Source organism: Salvelinus namaycush, chromosome 25 (assembly GCF_016432855.1).
Source record: "Salvelinus namaycush isolate Seneca chromosome 25, SaNama_1.0, whole genome shotgun sequence".
Classification (NCBI taxonomy): domain Eukaryota; kingdom Metazoa; phylum Chordata; class Actinopteri; order Salmoniformes; family Salmonidae; genus Salvelinus; species Salvelinus namaycush.
This window is the reverse complement of record NC_052331.1, coordinates 22077573-22098874: the sequence shown is the minus strand read 5'-3', so window position 1 is coordinate 22098874 and position 21302 is coordinate 22077573.

The window sequence follows — 21302 nt, the reverse complement described above, 5'->3', positions numbered from 1 at the left end:
TGTCACATGCACAGGATACAGAAGGTGTAAACGATACAGTCAAATAGTTACTTGCATATTTGCATAGTAGCAATACTAAAAATAGAAAGTGTACAGATAAAGATATTTTATAATTATTAGATGATGCTTACTCAGGCACACGTCTAAATTGATGGGTCATGTGAAATAAATGCTATAACCACAACCCAGCCACATGTAGTGGATGGGTCACTATTGTCTAGACATGTTCATGAAATACAATAGATGGCTGTAATCGACCCGAGACACACCTGGCTCATCAAAGGGCTGGGCGGTATACCGTATTTTATGATATACCGGTATTCCTTGCTGAGCGGCCTGTGTCACAACTTCCGGTCGATGTGTCACAACTTCCGGTCACAACTTGCAGACTTGTTTAGGTGCTGCTGTGCGTTTTGTTGCTAACCTTACTTTGCTACCTGACAACTTGATGTTTTTTTACTTTTTAATTACTTTTATAGTTTTAGTTTTTCCCTCGCTCTACTTTTTTCATTCAATTTTTTCACTCCGGATGCTTTATCTGGACGTGGTTCGTCAGGACCTCCACCAGCCGAATCTAAGTAGTAACATTAACATGATGCCTTCTAATTGCAATAACTGTACTCATAATATACAGGAGAACAATCGCCTTACGGCGAGGATAGCTGTGCTGCAAGCCCATCTTCTGACGCAATCGTTAGGCAAGGGTAATTTCAGTGTAGGAAAGGATGAAACAGCGTCTGTGCCACCAGTAAGTACAGATAGTAGTATAAATCCCCGCACACTCCCCGCAGCCGGACAACTTTCTCATGGCTTCTGGAGGGAAATGGTATAGGAATGCTCAACCGGTGTCGCTCATTCAGCCGACAGAAACTTTCAACCGGTTCTCCCCATTAAGCAGCGAGTCGGAGTCAGAGGCCGGAGCCTTCTCTGGTCTCTACTCCTCTCGTTACGGGGTCTGAGACGCCGAAGCCTCCCGCCATTAGCTCTGACAAATTGAATACCCTAGTCATTGGCGACTCCATTACCCGTAGTATTAGACTTAAAACGAATCATCCAGCGATCATACACTGTTTACAATAGGGCAGGGCTACCGACGTTAAGGCTAATCTGAAGATGGTGCTGGCTAAAGCTAAAACTGGCAAGTGTAGAGAGTATAGGGATATTGTTATCCACGTCGGCACCAACGATGTTAGGATGAAACAGTCAGAGGTCACCAAGCGCAACATAGCTTCAGTGTGTAAATCAGCTAGAAAGATGTGTCGGCATCGAGTAATTGTCTCTGGCCCCCTCCCAGTTAGGGGGAGTGATGAGCTCTACAGCAGAGTCTCACAACTCAATCGCTGGTTGAAAACTGTTTTCTGCCCCTCCCAAAATATAGAATTTGTAGATAATTGTCCCTCTTTCTGGGACTCACCCACAAACAGGACCAAGCCTGGCCTGTTGAGGAGTGATGGATTCCATCCTAGCTGGAGGGGTGCTCTCATCTTATCTACCAACATAGACAGGGCTTTAACTCCCCTAGATCCACAATGAAATAGGGTGCAGGCCAGGCAGCAGGCTGTTAGCCAGCCTGCCAGCTTAGTGGATTCTACCATTAGCACAGTCAGTGTAGTCAGCTCAGCTATCCACATTGAGACTGTGTCTGTGCCTCGACTTAGGTTGGGCAAAACTAAACATGGCGGTGCTCGCCTTAGCAATCTCACTGGAATAAAGACCTCCTCCATTCCTGCCATTATTGAAAGAGATTGTGATACCTCACATCTCAAAATAGGGCTACTTAATGTTAGATTCCTCACCTCCAAGGCAGTTATGGTCAATGAACTAATCACTGAACATAATCTTGATTTGACTGGCCTGACTGAAACATGGCTTAAGCCTGATGAATTTACTGTGTTAAATGAGGCCTCACCTCCTGGTTACACTTGTGACCATATCCCCCGCGCATCCCGCAAAGGCGGAGGTGTTGCTAACATTTATGAAAGCAAATTTCAATTTACCTAAAGAAAACTGCATTTTCGTCTTTTGAGCTTCTATTCATGAAATCTATGCAGCCTACTCAATCACTTTTTATAGCTACTGTTTACAGGCCTCCTGGGCCATATACAGCGTTCCTCACGGAGTTCCCTGAATTCCTATCGGACCTTGTAGTCATGGCAGATAATATTCAAATTTTTAGTGACTTTAATATTCACATGGAAAAGTCCACAGACCCACTCCAAAAGGCTTTCGGAGCCATCATCGACTCAGTGGGTTTTGTCCAACATGTGTCCGGACCTACTCACTGCCACAGTCATACTCTGGACCTAGTTTTGTCCCGTGGAATAAATGTTGTGGATCTTAATGTTTTTCCTCATAATCCTGGACTATCGGATCACCATTTTGTTATGTTTGCAATTGCAACAAATAATCTGCTCAGACCGTAACCAAGGATCATCAAAAGTCATGCTATAAATTCTCGGACAACACAAAGATTCCTTGATGCCCTTCCAGACTCCCTCCGCCTACCCAAGGACATCAAAGTACAAAAATCAGTTAACCACCTAACTGAGGAACTCAATTTAACCTTGTGCAATACCCTAGATTCAGTCGCACCCCTAAAAACTAAAAACATTTGTCATGAGAAATACCCGAGCTCTGAAGCAAGCTTCCAGAAAATTGGAACGTAAATAGCGCCACATCAAACTGGAAGTCTTCCGACTAGCTTGGAAAGACAATACCGTGCAGTATCGAAGAGCCCTCAGTGCTGCTCGATCATCCTATTTTTCCAACTTAATTGAGGAAAATAAGAACAATCCAAAATGTATTTTTGATACTGTCGCAAAGCTAACTAAAAAGCAGCATTCCCCAAGAGAGGATGGCTTTCACTTCAGCAGTGATAAATTCATTAACTTCTTTGAGGAAAAGATCATGATCATTAGAAAGCAAATTACGGACTCCTCTTTAAATCTGCGTATTCCTCCAAAGCTCAGTTGTCCCGAGTCTGCACAACTCTGCCAGGACCTAGGATCAAGGGAGACACTCAAGTGTTTTAGTACTATATCTCTTGACACAAAATAATCATGGCCTCTAAACCTTCAAGCTGCATACTGGACCCTATTCCAACTAAACTACTGAAAGAGCTGCTTCCTGTGCTTGACCCTCCTATGTTGAACATAGTAAACGGCTCTCTATCCCCTGGATGTGTACCAAACTCACTAAAAGTGGCAGTAATAAAGCCTCTCTTGAAAAAGCCAAACCTTGACCAAGAAAATATAAAGAACTATCGGCCTATATTGAATCTCCCATTCCTCTCAATTTTTTTTGAAAAAGCCGTTGCGCAGCAAACTCACTGCCTTCCTGAAGACAAACAATGTATACGAAACGCTTCAGTCTGGTTTTAGACTTCATCATAGCACTGAGACTGCACTTGTGAAGGTGGTAAATGACCTTTTAATGGCGTTCGACCGAGGCTCTGCATCTATCCTCGTGCTCCTAGACCTTAGTGCTGCCTTTGATACCATCGATCACCACATTCTTTTGGAGAGATTGGAAACCCAAATGGGTCTACACGGACAAGTTCTGGCCTGGTTTAGATCTTATCTGTCGGAAAGATATCAGTTTGTCTCTGTGGATGATTTGTCCTCTGACAAACATAATGTTAACTTTCACTGCTATGCGGATGACACAGCTGTACATTTCGATGAAACATGGTGAAGCCCCAAAATTGCCCACGCTGGAAGCCTGTGTTTCAACATAAGGAAGTGGATGGCTGCAAATTATCTACTTTTAAACTTGGACAAAACAGAGATGCTTGTTCTAGGTCCCAAGAAACAAAGAGATCTTCTGTTGAATCTGACAATTAATCTTGATGGTTATACAGTCGTCTCAAATAAAACTGTGAAGGACCTCGGCATTACTCTGGACCCTGATCTCTCTTTTGACGAACATATCAACACTGTTTCAAGGACAGCTTTTTTCCATCTATGTAACATTGCAAAAATCAGAAACTTTCTGTCCAAAAATTATGCTGAAAAACGTATCTATGCTTTTGTCACTTCTAGGTAAGACTACTGCAATGCTCTACTTTCCGCCTACCCGGATAAAGCACTAAATAAACTTCAGTTAGTGCTAAACACGGCTGCTAGAATCTTGACAAGAACCAAATAATTTTATCATATTACTCCAGTGCTAGCTTCTCTACACTGGCTTCCTGTTAAGGCAAGGGCTGATTTCAAGGTTTTACTGCTAACCTACAAAGCATTACATGGGCTTGCTCCTACCTATCTTCCAGATTTTTTCCTGCCGTACATACCAACACGTACGCTACGGTCACAAGACGCAGGCCTCCTTACTCTCCCTAGAATTTCTAAACAAACACCTGGAGGCAGGGCTTTCTCCTATAGAGCTCCATTTTTATGGAATGGTCTGCCTACCCATGTGAGAGACGCAGACTCGGTCTCAACCTTTAAGTCTTTATTGAAGACTCATCTAGGTCCTATGAGTGTAGTCCGGCCCAGGAGTGTAAAGGTGAACGGAAAGGCACTGGAGCAACGAACCGCCCTTGCTGTCTCTGACTGCTCTCCACTGGGATTCTCTGCCTCTAACCCTGTAACAGGGGCTTAGTCACTCGCTTACTGGCGCTCTTCCATGCCGACCCTGGGAGGTGTGCGTCACTTGAGTGGGTTGAGTCATTGACGTGATCTTCCTGTCTGGGTTGGCGCCCCCCCTTGGGTTGTGCCGTGGGGGAGATCTTCGTGGGCTATACTTGGCCTTGTCTCAGGATTGTAAGTTGGTGGTTGAAGATATTCCTCTAGTGGTGTGGGGGCTGTGCTTTGACAAAGTGGGTGGGGTTATATCCTGCCTGTTTGGCCCTGTCCGGGGGTATCGTCGGATGGGGCCACAGTGTCTCCCGACCACTCCTATCTCAGCCACCAGTATTTATGCTGCAGTAGTTTGTGTCGGGGGGCTAGGGCCAGTGTGTTATATCTGGAGTATTTCTCCTGTCTTATCCGGTGTCCTGTGTGAATTTAAGTATGCTCTCTCGCTCTCTTTCTTTCTCTCTTTCTTTCCTTCTTTCTTTCTCTCTCTCGGAGGACCTGAGCTCTAGGACCATGCCTGATGGCTCCTTGCTGTCCCCAGTCCACCTGGTCGTGCTGCTGCTCCAGTTTCAACTGTTCTGCCTGTGGCTATGGAATCCTGACCTGTTCACCGGACGTGCTACCTGTCCCAGACCTGCTGTTTTCAACTCTCTAGAGACAGCAGGAGCGGTAGAGATACTCTGAATGATCGGCTATGAAAAGCCAACTGACATTTACTCCTGAGGTGCTGACCTGTTGCACCCTCGACATCCACTGTGATTATTACTATTTGACCCTTATGAACATTTGAACATCTTGGCCATGTTCTGTTATAATCTCCACCCGGCACAGCCAGAAGAGGACTAGCCACCCCTCATAGCCTGGTTCCCCTCTATGTTTCTTCCTAGGTTCTGGCCTTTCTAGGGAGTTTTTCCTAGCCACCGTGCTTCTACACCGGCATTGCTTGCTGTTTGGGGTTTTAGGCTGGGTTTCTGTACAGCACTTTGAGATATCAGCTGATGTAAGAAGGGCTTTATAAATACATTTGATTTGATATTGAAGCAGGGGACCGCTTTGGGTTTTTACTTTACCTTCTATACCGGTATTTGAATGTTTGGTTTGTTAAATGTGATACACCATGTGTAATGTCAATTTCTATAGTTTACTTCGCTACTTGAGTCATCGTCTCCGCATTTTCTCTCCATGCCACTTTCCACACAGACCTAGCCATGCCCCCTGTCACTCATGGAGAGCATTTGATGTTCCTCTACCACGAGACACTTGCGTTCAGTCTGCATGGTCAATGCAGCACATGCAACAATGTTGATAACAATGCTGTTTTCACTTTGCTTCTTAATATAAATCCACTAGCGTTCTATAATGACACTATTCGTTTGTGTTTCTTACAACAGCTAGTTTGTCTTTTCTTAGCAAGTTGCCCTAAATCTTGTGAGATGCTAATTGTTAGCCGCTAGCGCTAATAGCTAGCTAGCTAACTAGCTAGGACCATGCCTCGGGACTATCCTCAGGACTCAGGACTATCTTTATTAGCTAGCTAACTAGCTAGCTAATAAATGTACTGAGTAAGAGCAAACGTAGCTAGCTAATACAGCCTGATAATATCAGTGATGGTGTAGACCTAAATCAGCATGTTGTTTGTGCAACAGTATCTTCTAAATCAAAGAGGAATATGCAAAGCAAAAATATTTTAGCTACATGAAGTAGCTAAGAGAAAACATGCAATGTAGCCAAAGCTTATAGGGTCCCCTAGGAAACACTTATCAACACTTTAGTTCCCGTCCTGTCACAATAATTCCTCTCTGGCATTTTAATTTGTTGTCATCTCAAACACTGTATTCAAAGTGCCCACTATTATATTCTAACTATAGAATTAGAATAGTCATTCTATTTCCATGATTCCAACAGTTTTGCTCTAATTCTTAAGTCAAATCGCAATTCTAACATTTGGTTAAAAATAAATCCTAGATTATTAGCCCATATCGTGCAGCCCAACGTGGCAGTGTGGAAATTATCTCAATTGAGCAGTGTGTAACGTTTTTTGGTATCTGTATTTTAATTTTATTTTAATTTTTGACAACTTTTACTTCACTACTTTCCTAAAGAAAATACTGTACTTTTTACTCCATACATTTTCCCTGACACCTAAAAGTACTCGTTACATTTTGAATGCTTAGCAGGACAGGAAAATGGTCCAATTCACGCACTTGTCAAGAGAACATCCCTGGTCATCTACTGCCTCTGATCTGGAGGACTCACTAAACACAAATGCTTTGTTTGTAAATTATGTCTGAGTGTTGGAGTGTGCCCCTGGCTATCCGTAAATTTAAAAAACAAGAAAATTGTGCCATCTGATTTGCTTAATATAAGGAATTTGAAATTATTTATACTTTTACTTTTGATACTAAGTACATTTTATCGATTACATTTACTTTTGATACTTAAGTATATTTAAAACCAAGTACTTTTAGACTTTTACTAAAGTAGTATTTTACTGGGTGACTTTCACTTTTACTTGAGTAATTTTCTATTAACGTATCTTTACTTTTACTCAAGTATGACAATTGGGTACTTTTTCCACCACTGCAATTGAGTGCAAGAAATGCAGTAATTATAAAAGTGCTGAAATTTGTTTTAGTTGAAGTTGAATTGAACAGTATAAAACAATCACAATGGAGAAAGTCTCATTGAAATCACTTAGAATGTATGTGTTGCCACCCTAGGATCACTCACTACTCATAAAGCAAATGTAGAACTTTTATTATTCAAAAACAAAAAATACCATCAATCCCGTCCATTTTTTAATTTTAAATACCGTGATATAATATTTTGGCCATATTGCCTAGCCCTAGCTCATCATCATACAAAACACAGATCATACACGTAACGTTAGCTAGCGAGCCAGCAAGCTAACATTTACTACCTGGCTAACAGTACACTTCAACACTTTTGACTTCTGAAACATGTGAAACGTATAATATCTGAAAATGTATAAGTAAGACATCCTGTGTCATTTCCGTTTTGTTTGTGCAGCTTGTTTACATGGTCCCAAGTCACCCCGATTCATACTGACCGTGTGCAGAAAGTAGTCCATCACAACGTTTTCCTATTGATCTTTGTCGATAGTGCCTGCTAAATTCAGGGCAGCAATGTTGTTGAGAGCGGTAGAAACACTTTTGTAGTTCTCCATGGCTAACGTTATATCTTTCAAAAAAGCTGCGGTAGCAAGGATTATCTACACATACTGAGCATCTCATGTTATAGACAGAAGCATGCTACATGGCAGACCATTCCAAACTCATCTCTCGGCATGCACAGCCCATTATTATCTCATTCAATCATGGCTAGCGGGAAGGTTCCAACTTGGCTAGTAATTTAACAATTGTATTCGTATATACAGATGGCATACAAGTTTGTTATTAAGACACATGAAAGTTTAAGTTCCAGAAATAATTTCTGCCCAAAAAAGCATTTTGATAACGCTTCAAATGCCTCTCCTGTGAAGTAGTGACATACGCCTAGCTCCCTGAAACGGGTCACATTTTGTTTTTTGCCATAGCACTACACAGCTGATTCAAATAATCAATGCTTGATGAATGTTTCTCTTTAACATACAATCTGTAGAAATTATTATAATAGAAAGGTTAAGAACTTTTGTAAAACATCTCAGAACAGTGGAAAAATATATGGCAGCTAGAAATCAAAACTGGATGGTCTTCAGAGATAGATGGGAGGGGTTGAGGGTAGCTGAAGGCTGGGACTAAAAACAAACAAAAGATAACGAATGCAAAATATACTGTATCCGAAAAATGTATATAGTATGTATAAACTGGAAGTAGAAGCTTAAGTATTGTTGTTAATTAGTTAACTCCAATTAGCGGAGGGGCGGTAGGGTTAGGGGCAAATAATAAAGATAGAAAAAAATATATGGGGGATTGGAAATGAGGCAGACAATTACATTGATAGAAGCCACAATCTGCAATATTATAGCTGATCTGCTCCTTAAAAAAAAAAATAATAACATTCAAAAATTCAAAAAGCTTGATGATGAGTTAGTTATTTGAATCAGCTGTATTTTTTTTTTATTTTTTAACTTTATCCCATTTTCTCCCCAATTTTCGTGGTATCCAATCGCTAGTAATTACTATCTTGTCTCATCGCTACAACTCCCGTACGGGCTCGGGAGAGACGAAGGTCGAAAGCCATGCGTCCTCCGAAGCACAACCCAACCAAGCCGCACTGCTTCTTAACACAGCGCGCCTCCAACCCGGAAGCCATCCGCACCAATGTGTCGGAGGAAACACTGTGTACCTGGCCCCCTTGGTTAGCGCGCACTGCGCCCGGCCCGCCACAGGAGTCGCTGGAGCGCGATGAGACAAGGATATCCCTACCGGCCAAACCCTCCCTAACCCGGACGACGCTATGCCAATTGTGCGTCGCCCCACGGACCTCCCGGTCGCGGCCGGCTGCGACAGAGCCTGGGCGCGAACCCAGAGACTCTGGTGGTGCAGTTAGCACTGCGATGCAGTGCCCTAGACCACTGCGCCACCCGGGAGGCCCTGAATCAGCTGTATTTGAGTCAGCTTGAATCACATGCGGCAAATATTGTGCATTAACATTGATGAAGGAGTAAACAGCACACAACTTACAGGAACAACTTCTTGGTCAATTTCCTGATATGCCGGCTCAAAACAAGGGAGAGAATGTGGAATGAATTAACGTGTGCCAAATTTGGTGCTTTTATCACAAACTGAATGTTTATTATGCTTAGCCACCCAATTGTTGAGGAATAGCCATTCCGGGGTGGTGCTGTTAACTCTATTCAATCATGTTAAAGCATTCAAAGTCCTGTGGACAGTTTGGATGCCCTCATGTGTTCTCAGTCAAGATAGATATGCTACCCAGTTATTGTTGCCAAACAAATGGATCTAGAAGTGGCTTATACATATTATCCAGATATGGTCTTCGAATTGAGACCCAATCATTTGAAGTAGGCTACAATAATATATACTAACGACAATGATATCATTATTGGCTTTGGCAGGGATTATAGAAGAAATGGGTAAAACATGCATGCGGATGTCTGCCATAACATCAAACAGATTCATTCATACAATGGCTTTCTCCAGTCGACAGGTCCTAAAACTCACTTGGCCCTTGTCCTTTAGCCTCTTTGTGGTCAATTTTAGGCTAAATGGTGTTAGCTGAACTCCAACTCCACTACTCCTATCCTAAGCAATAGCAGGATAATGGGCCTAGGAATTGCCAGGGACCTCACGATATGATAATATCACAACACTTAGGTGTCGATGCGATATGTATTGCGATTATCACAATTCTATATGTATTGCGATTCGACAATGTGATTTTATTGCGATTGGATGTTCCACACATATTACTCATTATATGTCTGAGAGAGACGACAGAGAGCATGAGAACATTTGTTTATAAGCAGGTACAGCCGACTAACGCTACCCATAATTAAAAATAAAAATAAATCAATACTTAATATTGCAATATGTAACTGTATAGATTTTTCCCTCATCACTACAGGACAAGCAGTAATGACAATCTGCTATGGTAAGATTGGCCTCCTCCTACTGTCTCTGTAGCTACATGATACTACACCTCCTCACATGCCCTCCACCCACCCACCACCCTATAGATAGCACTGGGAGCTCACACTACAGTTCCTCACTGCTGCTTGTTGGGCTAGGCCCATGGCACTTTCTGCTTAGTCTCGAAAACCCGATCCTAGGCAACACAGTGATTAGGGTCTGGTTTCAATGATGGACTCTTTTGGCATAGAGGAACTACATCACTGCCTACATCAATAAGGGGGGGGGGGGGGGGATCAGGGCTCTCCCAACAAATACCAAGGCAGCCATCCAGCCGGTCACAATTCAAAAACAAAGTTTGCAGGCAAAACCTTTGCAGTGGTTTTAGTTAAGGTAGTAGATGCCAACTAGCCACTTGCGAACAGCACTCATTAAAAATAACTTCTGTGATCTCCATCTTGCTAGCTACTATTCTGCATTTTATTCCAGCGGATAAAGTAGTGACGTAGGTTCTCTATGCCAAAAGAGTCCATCATTGAAACCAGACCGTAGTCACTGTGTTGCCTAGGATTGTGTTTTTACCCCTCCTGAGGGAGTTTACTAAAACCAAATTGAACCAGCTAAGTGTGAAATTGGGAAAGACACATTCTAGAAACAATTTCTTAAAGTTATTATCATAGTATTTACTGGCATTAAGCCAGTAAATACTATGTTTATGGAGCACCACACACCCCACTACTACACCAGGCACAGACAGATACGAGCTAGGCCTAGTGTCAGCCTCGTGGTTTAGTGGAGCTGCACAAAGCACTGAATTTCACTATTCTGGGGTTTACGGTTTCTGCTAAGGATGTTTGGCTGTAATACAGCCAAGCATATTCTCTTTGGAATGTTTCCTTTGCAATGGGTGAAAACAAAATACAAGCTCATTTCAGTCCAACTAACAATAAGGCAATCTCAAAATAGACACACTAAATATTGGCTAAGAGGGTAAAACAGGAGCAAGAGCCATAACTTTGATGAGGACGAGTGGAAATGTAAAGAATCAATCTGAATCTACTGTATGACAGAGTTTATTCAAGTAAACAGAAGCTTGAGGTAACCTATGAATAACCACAACTGAGACTGACATAGACACAGGTTGGTACATGCTCGAACTGTACATTGGCATTTACTTACAGCATGATCAAGAAGCATCCAAACTCATGGAACAATGTAACGGTATCTGTTCAGCTGAGAAATTAATGTAGCCTTTATATATATATATATATATATAACGGTATCTGTATATATATCTAATGTATGTTTTTGTGGTATAAGAGGTACAACAAACATTTAGATGTTACTCAACAAAGAATAATGGGTTACATGCGGGTAGGGGTGGTTTAATTAGCTATTGTTGAATGAACAGTGATGACATACGAAGATCACTTTGTGAACTCCTTCTACGCCAGACATTCTAGCCAAATGCTGCTGAGAATGCTGTGAATGCTGTGAATGCTGTGAATGTGGAATCTCTTTTCAAGGCCATAATCTCTGCTACCATCTACGGGCCCTCCATGCACTGAACACCCCACACGTGCACAGAAGCACACACAAGCACACACACACACAGAAGCACGTGCGCTAGGCCAGTCGTGGTTAATCTTTTCACTGGATTAGTGGAATAAGGCCTTGGCTCAGTAACGGGCACTGACTGTATTGTTGATATCACTGGGAACTGTGTCTGCAAGTGGTAGGTGCAGATTTTTACAACCCACCTCAGGAGGATCAAACTTAAGTCAGAACTGCCTCCTGTGGTTACTGCTGGGGGGTTGTTCTTAAGGGCTAGGGTAATGTAGGGGCTTGTTGTCAGACTGGAATCTGGCAAATATTGACCTCAATACTGACAAACCACTTATGCTGCGTTTAGACGAGGGGTGCAAAAAACGTCATACCAGTCGGTATAAAAGGACAAGAAAGCAAGAAAGAGGGTGACAGGAAAAGCAAGCAAGCACGACAGTATGCGTTGCTATGGTGATTTCAGTAAACAAACAGTGCAAATCAACATCCGGTAGAAAACAACGCTACGCTCAGACGTTGAAATATTTTAATTCTGGTGGCATGTCCCGTCTACCGTGGTGGCTGACAGTATTCACCGCCAGCCTCAACGGCATTTACTGTCGTGCTCTGATTGAAAACAATTACCTCGACTAACTGGTGCCCCCGCACATTGACTCTGTATCGGTACCCCCTGTATATAGCCTCGCTATTGTTATTTTACTGCTGCCCTTTAATTATTTGTAACTTTTATTTTTGTTATATTTATTTTATTCATTTTTTTACTTATCTATTTTTTACTTCACACTTATTTTTCTTAGAATTGCATTGTTTGTTAAGGGCTTGTAAGTAAGCATTTCACTGTAAGGTCTACCTACACCTGTTGTATTCGGCGCATGTGACAAATACATTTTGAGCTTCTCCTTCACCCAAATCCAGATAGCAGATGTTCTGAAAGAGCTGCAAAACCTGGACCCGTACAAATCAGCTGGGCTAGACAATCTGGACCCCCTCTTTCTAAAACTATCCGCCGCCATTGTTGCAACCCCTATTACCAGCCTGACCTATATCTATCCTGCCCTGCCTCTCTAAAGTCTTCGAAAGCCAAGTTAATAAACAGATCACTGACATTTCGAATCCAACCGTACCTTCTCCGCTATGCAATCTGGTTTCCGAGCCGGTCACGGGTGCACTTCAGCCACGCTCAAGGTACTAAACGATATCATAACCGCCATCGATAAAAGACAGTACTGTGCAGCCGTCTTCATCGACCTGGCCAAGGCTTTCACCACATTCTTATCGGCAGACTCAATAGCCTTGGTTTCTCTAATGACTGCCTCGCCTGGTTCACCAACTACTTTACAGACAGAGTTCAGTGTGTCAAATCGGAGGGCCTGTTGTCCGGACCTCTGGCATTCTCTATGGGGGTACCACAGGGTTCAATTCTTGGGCCGACTCTTTTCTTTGTATATATCAATGATGTCGCTCTTGCTGCGGGTGATTCCCTGATCCACCTCTACGCAGACAACACCATTCTGTATACTTCTGGCCCTTCCTTGGACACTGTGCTAACTAACCTCCAAACGATCTTCAATGCCATACAACACTCCTTCCGTGGCCTCCAAGTGCTCTTAAACACTAGTAAAACCAAATGCATGCTTTTCAACCGAATTGCAAAAATCGCTGAAGCTGGAGACTTATATTTCCCTCACCAACTTTAAACATCAGCTATCTGAGCAGCTAACCGTTCGCTGCAGCTGTACATAGTCCATCTGTGAATAGCCCACCCAATCTACCTACCGCATCCCCATACTGTTTTTATTTACTTTTCTGCTCTTTTGCACCCCAGTATCTCTACTTGCACATCATCATCTGCTCATTTATCACTCCAGTGTTAATCTGCTAAATTGTAATTCTTCGCTACTATGGCCTATTTATTGCCTACCTCCTCATGCCTTTTGCACACACTGTATATAGACTTTCTTTTTTTCTACTGTGTCATTGACTTGTTTATTGTGTTATTGGCTTGTTTATTGTTTATTCCATGTTATTCCATGTGTAACTCTGTGTTGTTGTCTGTGTCGCACTGCTTTGCTTTATCTTGGCAAGGTCGCAGTTTTAAATGAGAACTTGTTCTCAACTGGCCTACCTGGTTAAATAAAGGTGAAATAAAAAAATAAAAAAAATAAAAAAATAGAGGTTCCAATTTCGATCAGATAACCTGTTCATGATTATCCACCAGTCCAGCGGAAAAGTAAAGTAAATTCCCCACTGTCCATTTAGGTTTTTAGCTACCACACAGTTATGTAAGTTGTAGTTTGAATCTAACCTTAGTAACTGCTAATAACCTAAGATCAGAGAGTCACCTGAATTTTGGTGCATATCTCTAATTGACAGCCATGCGTGAGTTATTACTCTGAAATTGAGTCGATGTGGTTTTGGGCAAATCCCCCTGCATTCCACTAGTTCACTCAACCAATGAGAACATTAACATATTATTGCCATAAAATCTCAAATCAATACAAACAGAAGAGGCAGGACAGATAATTCAAATGTTTGACTAGATCAGATGAGGGTAGGCCGATCATTTCATACCAGCATGAATGACGATGATAAAAATGCCCAAAAAACATGCAATTATGGGCCAGCAAAACATGGATGTTGAACAACATAGTATAGTGATAGCATGGGGAGGAAACTTCAGAGTGGCATAGCGTCTTGTTCCATACTTGTTCCAGTTTTTTAAACGCGATGCGCATGTGCTACACAAAAAAAAACTGTCACTGATATTCACACTTCTACTCAACACATATTGCATTTAACTTCCCACTGTTCACTGTATAATAGAATACTGCATATAATGGCAAAGGCCTACCTATTTGCAAAGGCCTACCTATTTGCAAAGGCCTACCTATTTGCAAAGGCCTACCTATTTGCAAAGGCCTACCTATTTGCAAAGGCCTACCTATTTGCAAAGGCCTACCTGTGATTTGGCTGGAGGAATGGCAGAAAGTAATATACATGTCATTGTGTCAGTAAGAGGAAATCTCTCTCTCTCTCTCTGATATACAGTACCAGTCAAAGGTTTGGACACACCTACTCATTCAAGGGTTTTTCTTAATTTTTTACTATTTTCTACATTTTAAAATAATAGTGAAGACATCAAAACTATGAAATAACACACTCTTTGCATTCTCTCTAACAGCTTCATGAGGTAGTCACCTGGAATGAGTAGGTGTGTCCAAACTTTTGACTGGTACTGTATATAAAGTGTAAAATTGAATCAACTCTATATCTGACATGGTACAGGTGTCTCCTTTTTTAAGCCCATAACCATGTGTGTAACATGTATACTTTTGTTTTCAAAGTAGATTTGTTTAAGACTACCAAAAATCACTGTGTGACCTTGATTTAGACCACTGGGCACCAAACAGAATGTAAGGAGCACCAGAAAGAGATAGATTTTTGATAGTTTAGGCTTACATTAGGCCTATATGGTTATACAGGGATTAAACGATATACCATGTATCAACTTTTCTCGCTCTGCGCGCTTCTCCAATGTATCAAATGTACAAATTTAACAATGGGAGACTGATCAGGGTCTCCAACTTCACATTTTAAAAGCTGATGGAATAGATGTGCATGAAGAGCAGACGGAGAGAAGCACGGGTGAGTGATGGCTGGAAGGGGATGTAGCTGGCAGATTACAGCTGCCACACGTGATATGTGCATGAAAGTGAAGTGGACATTATTGAACAGGCACATACAAGAGAAGAGTTGCTGTTGCCTAAAAAACATAACAGAATTTATTTAAAAAACTTTATAAACATTATATAACAGCCGGCAGCGGGTTCTTTAGATCAGTATGGCTGAAAAATGTTGTAGTATCATATGAAACAGTCATTAGTAGCCAACATACACACATATACTAAATAATATATGTAAAGACAAGATTACATCAAGAATAGTGTGATGGGTGACAATATTAGCCTATCACTTGTGAATTATGCCCAGCATAAGGCAACAAATAAATACTTTTTTTGACGACTTTTTCAAATCATAGTCCCACACCTCATGTAGCCTATCCCATAGGCCTATATGTTTGATAAGGTTTGTGTCACAACTAAAGTGACCAAACTAAAATTAAGCACATTAATCTGCTTTACAAGGGGTGTAGAGCCTAACTGTCATACATAAACAGTGTGTGAGTTTCAAGTTTGGGGGAGATAATTTTCACCATAAAAATGCACCTTTATAATAAAAGCATTACATGCAAAATTGCATTTGCGGTCACTTTTGATATTGGTGTTTTCCGCTAATGGAACATTTGCGCTTATAGCCTACTACCATGTGCGCATTGCTGAGCTTATAATGTGAAGAAATAACCTAATAGTTTATCAACATTTAAAGCTAAACGTTCTAATCTGTTGCGTCAGCCACAATGCATTTTTTTGTTGTTGATGCTAGTGGTTGTATTCATTTGGGATCTATTACATTCCACAATAGTCCCAGACTATGTTTGGAATATTTATTTCACGCACAGAATAGGTCAACTTTTGTACTATGGGGGATAGTAGACTGACATTGACACATTTTGCTGTTCGTCAGACCTACTCATCTTGTTGGCTGACGAAAAGTAAATGTGGACAGTTCAATATGCACCTCGGAATTGTATAAGGACACGCGCAGTTGCGTCCCATATCTGTCTTCACTTGTAGCCTGTGAGAACAACCCAATCACGTGATGCAGACCCATGTGAGAGGTGTTTCAGAGCGCGCAGCACTCAGGGAGAAGGGTACAACACAGCACACCGGGCCAAGGGCACAATGGCCACAAAAGGCATGGCATCTTTTTAGGGTGCATTACGGCCACACAAAAGGGATGCAGCCGTGAAATTCGAGGCAATATCAAGTGCTTGTCAAATTGTGAATGAGAGACTGATAAGTGTGTACAGCCTGCGCAAAAAAACGAAGAGAGCATCACTAGAGTTGCATCATGCAGCTTTACAACGTATTACAAATCTAAACATATAGCCCATCATTTGTAGAACAACTAAAGTTACATTAATAACTAATAAATTAAGCATATAGGAGTACCTATTTCTTTGTTAACCACTGAACACAGAATAGCCTCATGTGCGCACTCTCTCAAATCATTTGGAGAAAATATCCTTTCTATTTTATTCAGCTTTGTTCAATTGTATTTTTCATACTATAAAATAATATAAAATAATGCCATGGAATTCTAAGAAAATCTTGTCTGCTAAATTAACTAGTGTAGCCCACAGCCATTTGGCATAGCCAGATCAGGACAACTATGCAACTCTGTTCTTCTGATATAGACTACATTTTCTTCATATCATGCTTCTTTAGACCTGTCTAAAATAAATAATGGATTCATTGTGAAGGTGTAGGCTATATTACATGGATGTATTAGACTTTTTAAAATGTAGATGTTACAAAGGTCTGCATCAGTGGCTTGTAGGCTATGTGTGGAAGCCAGGAAATGCAAAATGTGTTTATGTTAATTAACGGCAATTACCATAAGACCGACAGTTATTTCTTTGACAATCACCGGGCTGACGAATTGTCGTGACCGCCACAGCCCTACGTGGCAACACTAATCCCTGCTACTCAAAATACTGCATGGCTGGCATTCTGAAATGTCCTCTTGTATACGCCTGGTTAGTTGTGAGATATGCACCGCTAACACCCTCCCGAAAACAACAATGAAAGCAAAAGTACACAGTGGACACGGCAATCTACTTTCAGATTCATTATAGAGCTTTGAAAATTTCCATTAGGGCCTATGTGCTGTTTCTGTTTGTCTGTCTCTCACCCATACCTCCTCTTGAGCGTCTTACCACAATGCACAAGTGAGTCTCACAGAGACACTTTCCTCATTCACACACTGTGATAACTGGAATGTAGTCTACTCAGTAGGTCTAGGCTACACACTGCTTTGATGTAGTGCATTGTTGAATTTCAATGCAGCTATGTCTGTGACGGTAATTGAATAACTTTCTAACTGATGGTTATGGATGAAGACCACCATGAGAAACATAAATAAGTTAAAACTTGTTTAAATCAAATTGTATTGGTCACATACACATGATTGGCAGATGTTATTGCGAGTGTAGCGAAATGCTTGTAAATAGGCCTACATTCATTTTTCATTCATTTTTATTAACTTTATTTTCATGTAGATAAACTTGACCTAATAGCGGTACTGTTTACTAGTGATCATAAGAAATCGTTTTGCTAACGTAGTCTGTCTACATCTCCTCCTCATTCCAACTGTCGTTTGATGCTCAAGCAGCTAATCTGCTAGATGTGTGGGGATGTAGAAGCGCTAGCCCATAGGCTATGGCACTTCAGTAAAAAAAAAATTTGATGTGTGGACTTTCTTTTATACAATGCATGTTTTCATTGCTTGCTTGTCTCTTTTAAAGCTGCAATATGTAACTTTTGAGGGCGACCCGACCAAATCCACATATAAAATGTGAGTTATAGATCTGTCATTCTCATTGAAAGCAAGTCTATGAAGCGGTAGATCTGTTCTATGTGCACTATTTCTATGTTTCCCGTTCTTAAGTTTTGTTTTTGTGTGGTTTACTTTTGGTTTTGTACACCAGGTTCAAACTGCTGAAAATACAATATTTTTGGTAATGGAAAATATATTTCACAGTGGTTAAGATGGTACAATGATTCTTTACACTATACTTGCTTGTTTTGTCAGAAACTGAAATTAGGCGAACTATTATAATTTTTGCAACCAGGAAAGGGTGTAGCAATTTCAAAAAGTGCACCTTTAAAAAAGGTTGGATGTGTCTGACTATTCATTAATTATTAAACAGCAGCCGACAAAGTTGTTCTGGCTCGGAGGTCTATAATGCACTAATGTTGTGCCAAATGGACAATGCTACCAATCCTATCCAACCTGGCAAGATGTAATTTGATACGGAATCTTTTCTTAATTTATAGACTAATCAACGCTGATAAAAAGGCTATGGACATGTTCCATGTATTTGTTTCTATTTTAATGATTGTCAATTTCATCTTCATACTATCGCATAGCTGTCTCTCCCCTTCATACATTCCTTGTCAATTCATTATCTTATACCTTACTTTCAGAAAGCCTATGGTAGGCCTAGGTTTTTTAATATGTTTTAAGGAAAGGAGAAATATTTGCTTGAGTCTGACATACTGGGGGCTTTGATTGACGGGTCCTTTTACGCGGGTGTGCGTGTCAGTTCACTGATTCTCTCTATAGGCCTATATGTCCATTCAGAAAGTTTTCTAAAGTAGCCTGTCTGCACTCTCTCTCTTTAATAAGAATCAAACGCTCCTGTCATGATTTAATCTTGTAAAAGGCCTATTTTCAGGAAAGGCCCTTTCTCACCAAGTCCGTTATTTTCGTCCGACACATTTGGAAGAAAAAAATGTATACGATAAATGAATATCGTTTTCCAACAATCAATCAATTATTTATTCGTAACAGGTTCGATTTTTGCAATACGATATTGACCAATAGAAATTGTTATCTGGGACACCGCCACTAACAGGCCATGCACTGCTACTGACAGGTTTGTGGATTCGTGATGTGAATAAATTAATTAATTTCTCTCTGCCTGTTTTTTACGCTTGCAATGCATCAGTGCAGCAAGGTATCAATGTAACCAATGTTATCACATCACACCAGAGCTAGGCTACACGTCGCTCTCGCCATTCAAACTTCCCTGCCAGTTTATTGCCAATGCTGTAGCCTATTTGTCACGCCCTGACCTTAGAGAGCCTTTTTATTTCTCTATTTGGTTAGGTCAGGGTGTGATTTGGGTGGGCATTCTAGTTTTCTATTTCTTTGTTGGCCGGGTATGGTTCCCAATCAGAGGCAGCTGTCTATCGTTATCTCTGATTGGGGATCATACTTAGGCAGCCTGTTTTCCACCCTAGTTTGTGGGATGCTGTTTTTGCAGAGTAGCTGTTGAGCCCTGCAGAACTTTACATTCGTTTATCCTTTGTTGTTTATTGGTGTTCATTCTAATAAAGTACGATGAACACTTTCCACGCTGCGCTTTGGTCTCATTCCGACGACGGACGTAACAGAACATCCCACCACCAAAGGACCAAGCAGCGTGGACAGGAGGAGCAGGGATCCTGGGCTCGGGAGAAAAGTGAGTGGAGGACATCATGGACATGGGAGGAGATTATGGCAGGGGACAAGACCTTGTCCCCTGTTGTTTTTTGGTGTTCATTCAAATAAAGTACGATGAACACTTTCCACGCTGCGCTTTGGTCTCATTCCGACGACGGACGTAACACTATTTTATAGCCTTTCAGCAAGCAAGAGGATCGATCGATGCTTGTCTCCTAAAATAGGCCTATATTTGTTTTTAAAAATAGCTCAAAATATGTTTCAAACTATATTGCTGTTCATTGTCTATAAATAGGCCACTTGTTCAAGAGCTAGAAAGAGAAGAAAGAGATAGGTCAGTGGAGTGGCGTGAATTGTGCAAGAAGGGAACAGTGAAGACAGAGAGATATTTAAGTTAGAAGTGAATTAATATATGAATGCATCATTCATATAGTCTATATATTGTGCTACATATTATAGACCTGCTAAAGTGAATCTAGGCGACTACCTGTGCTATAGGCAACCCTAAAATAAAAAAATATCTGCCGGCGTTTACCCCTATCAGTAAGTGGTTGCCCAGATTTAGATAAAGCGCTCAAAAGAAAATGTAGTGTCAGAATTACCACCCATTGCTTCACTAAAATCAACAGCTGATCATTAGGCTATGGACAGGTTGATCAGTAGGCTATGGACAGGTTGATCAATAGGCTATGGACAGGTTGAACAATAGGCTATGGACAGGTTGATCATTAGGCTATGGACAGGTTGATCAATAGGCTATGGACAGGCTGATCATTAGGCTATGGACAGGTTGATCAATAGGCTATGGACAGGTTGATCATTAGGCTATGGACAGGTTGATCAGTAGGCTATGGACAGGTTGATCAATAGGCTATGGACAGGTTGAACAATAGGCTATGGACAGGTTGATCAATAGGCTATAGACAGGCTGATCATTAGACTATAGACATGTTGATCATTAGGCTATGGACAGGTTGATCATTAGGCTATGGACAGGCTGATCAATAGGCTATAGACAGGCTGATCATTAGACTATAGACATGTTGATCATTAGGCTATGGACAGGTTGATCATTAGGCTATAGACAGGTTGATCAATAGGCTATGGACAGGTTGATCATTAGACTATGGACAGGCTGATCATTAGACTATAGACAGGTTGATCAATAGGCTATGGACAGGTTGATCATTAGACTATGGACAGGTTGATCAATAGGCTATGGACAGGCTGATCATTAGGCTATGGACAGGTTGATCAATAGGCTATGGACAGGCTGATCATTAGGCTATGGACAGGTTGATCAATAGGCTATGGACAGGTTGATCATTAGGCTATGGACAGGTTGATCAATAGGCTATGGACAGGTTGATCAATAGGCTATGGACAGGTTGATCAATAAGCTATGGACAGGTTGATCATTAGGCTATGGACAGGTTGATCAATAGGCTATGGACAGGTTGATCAATAGGCTATGGAC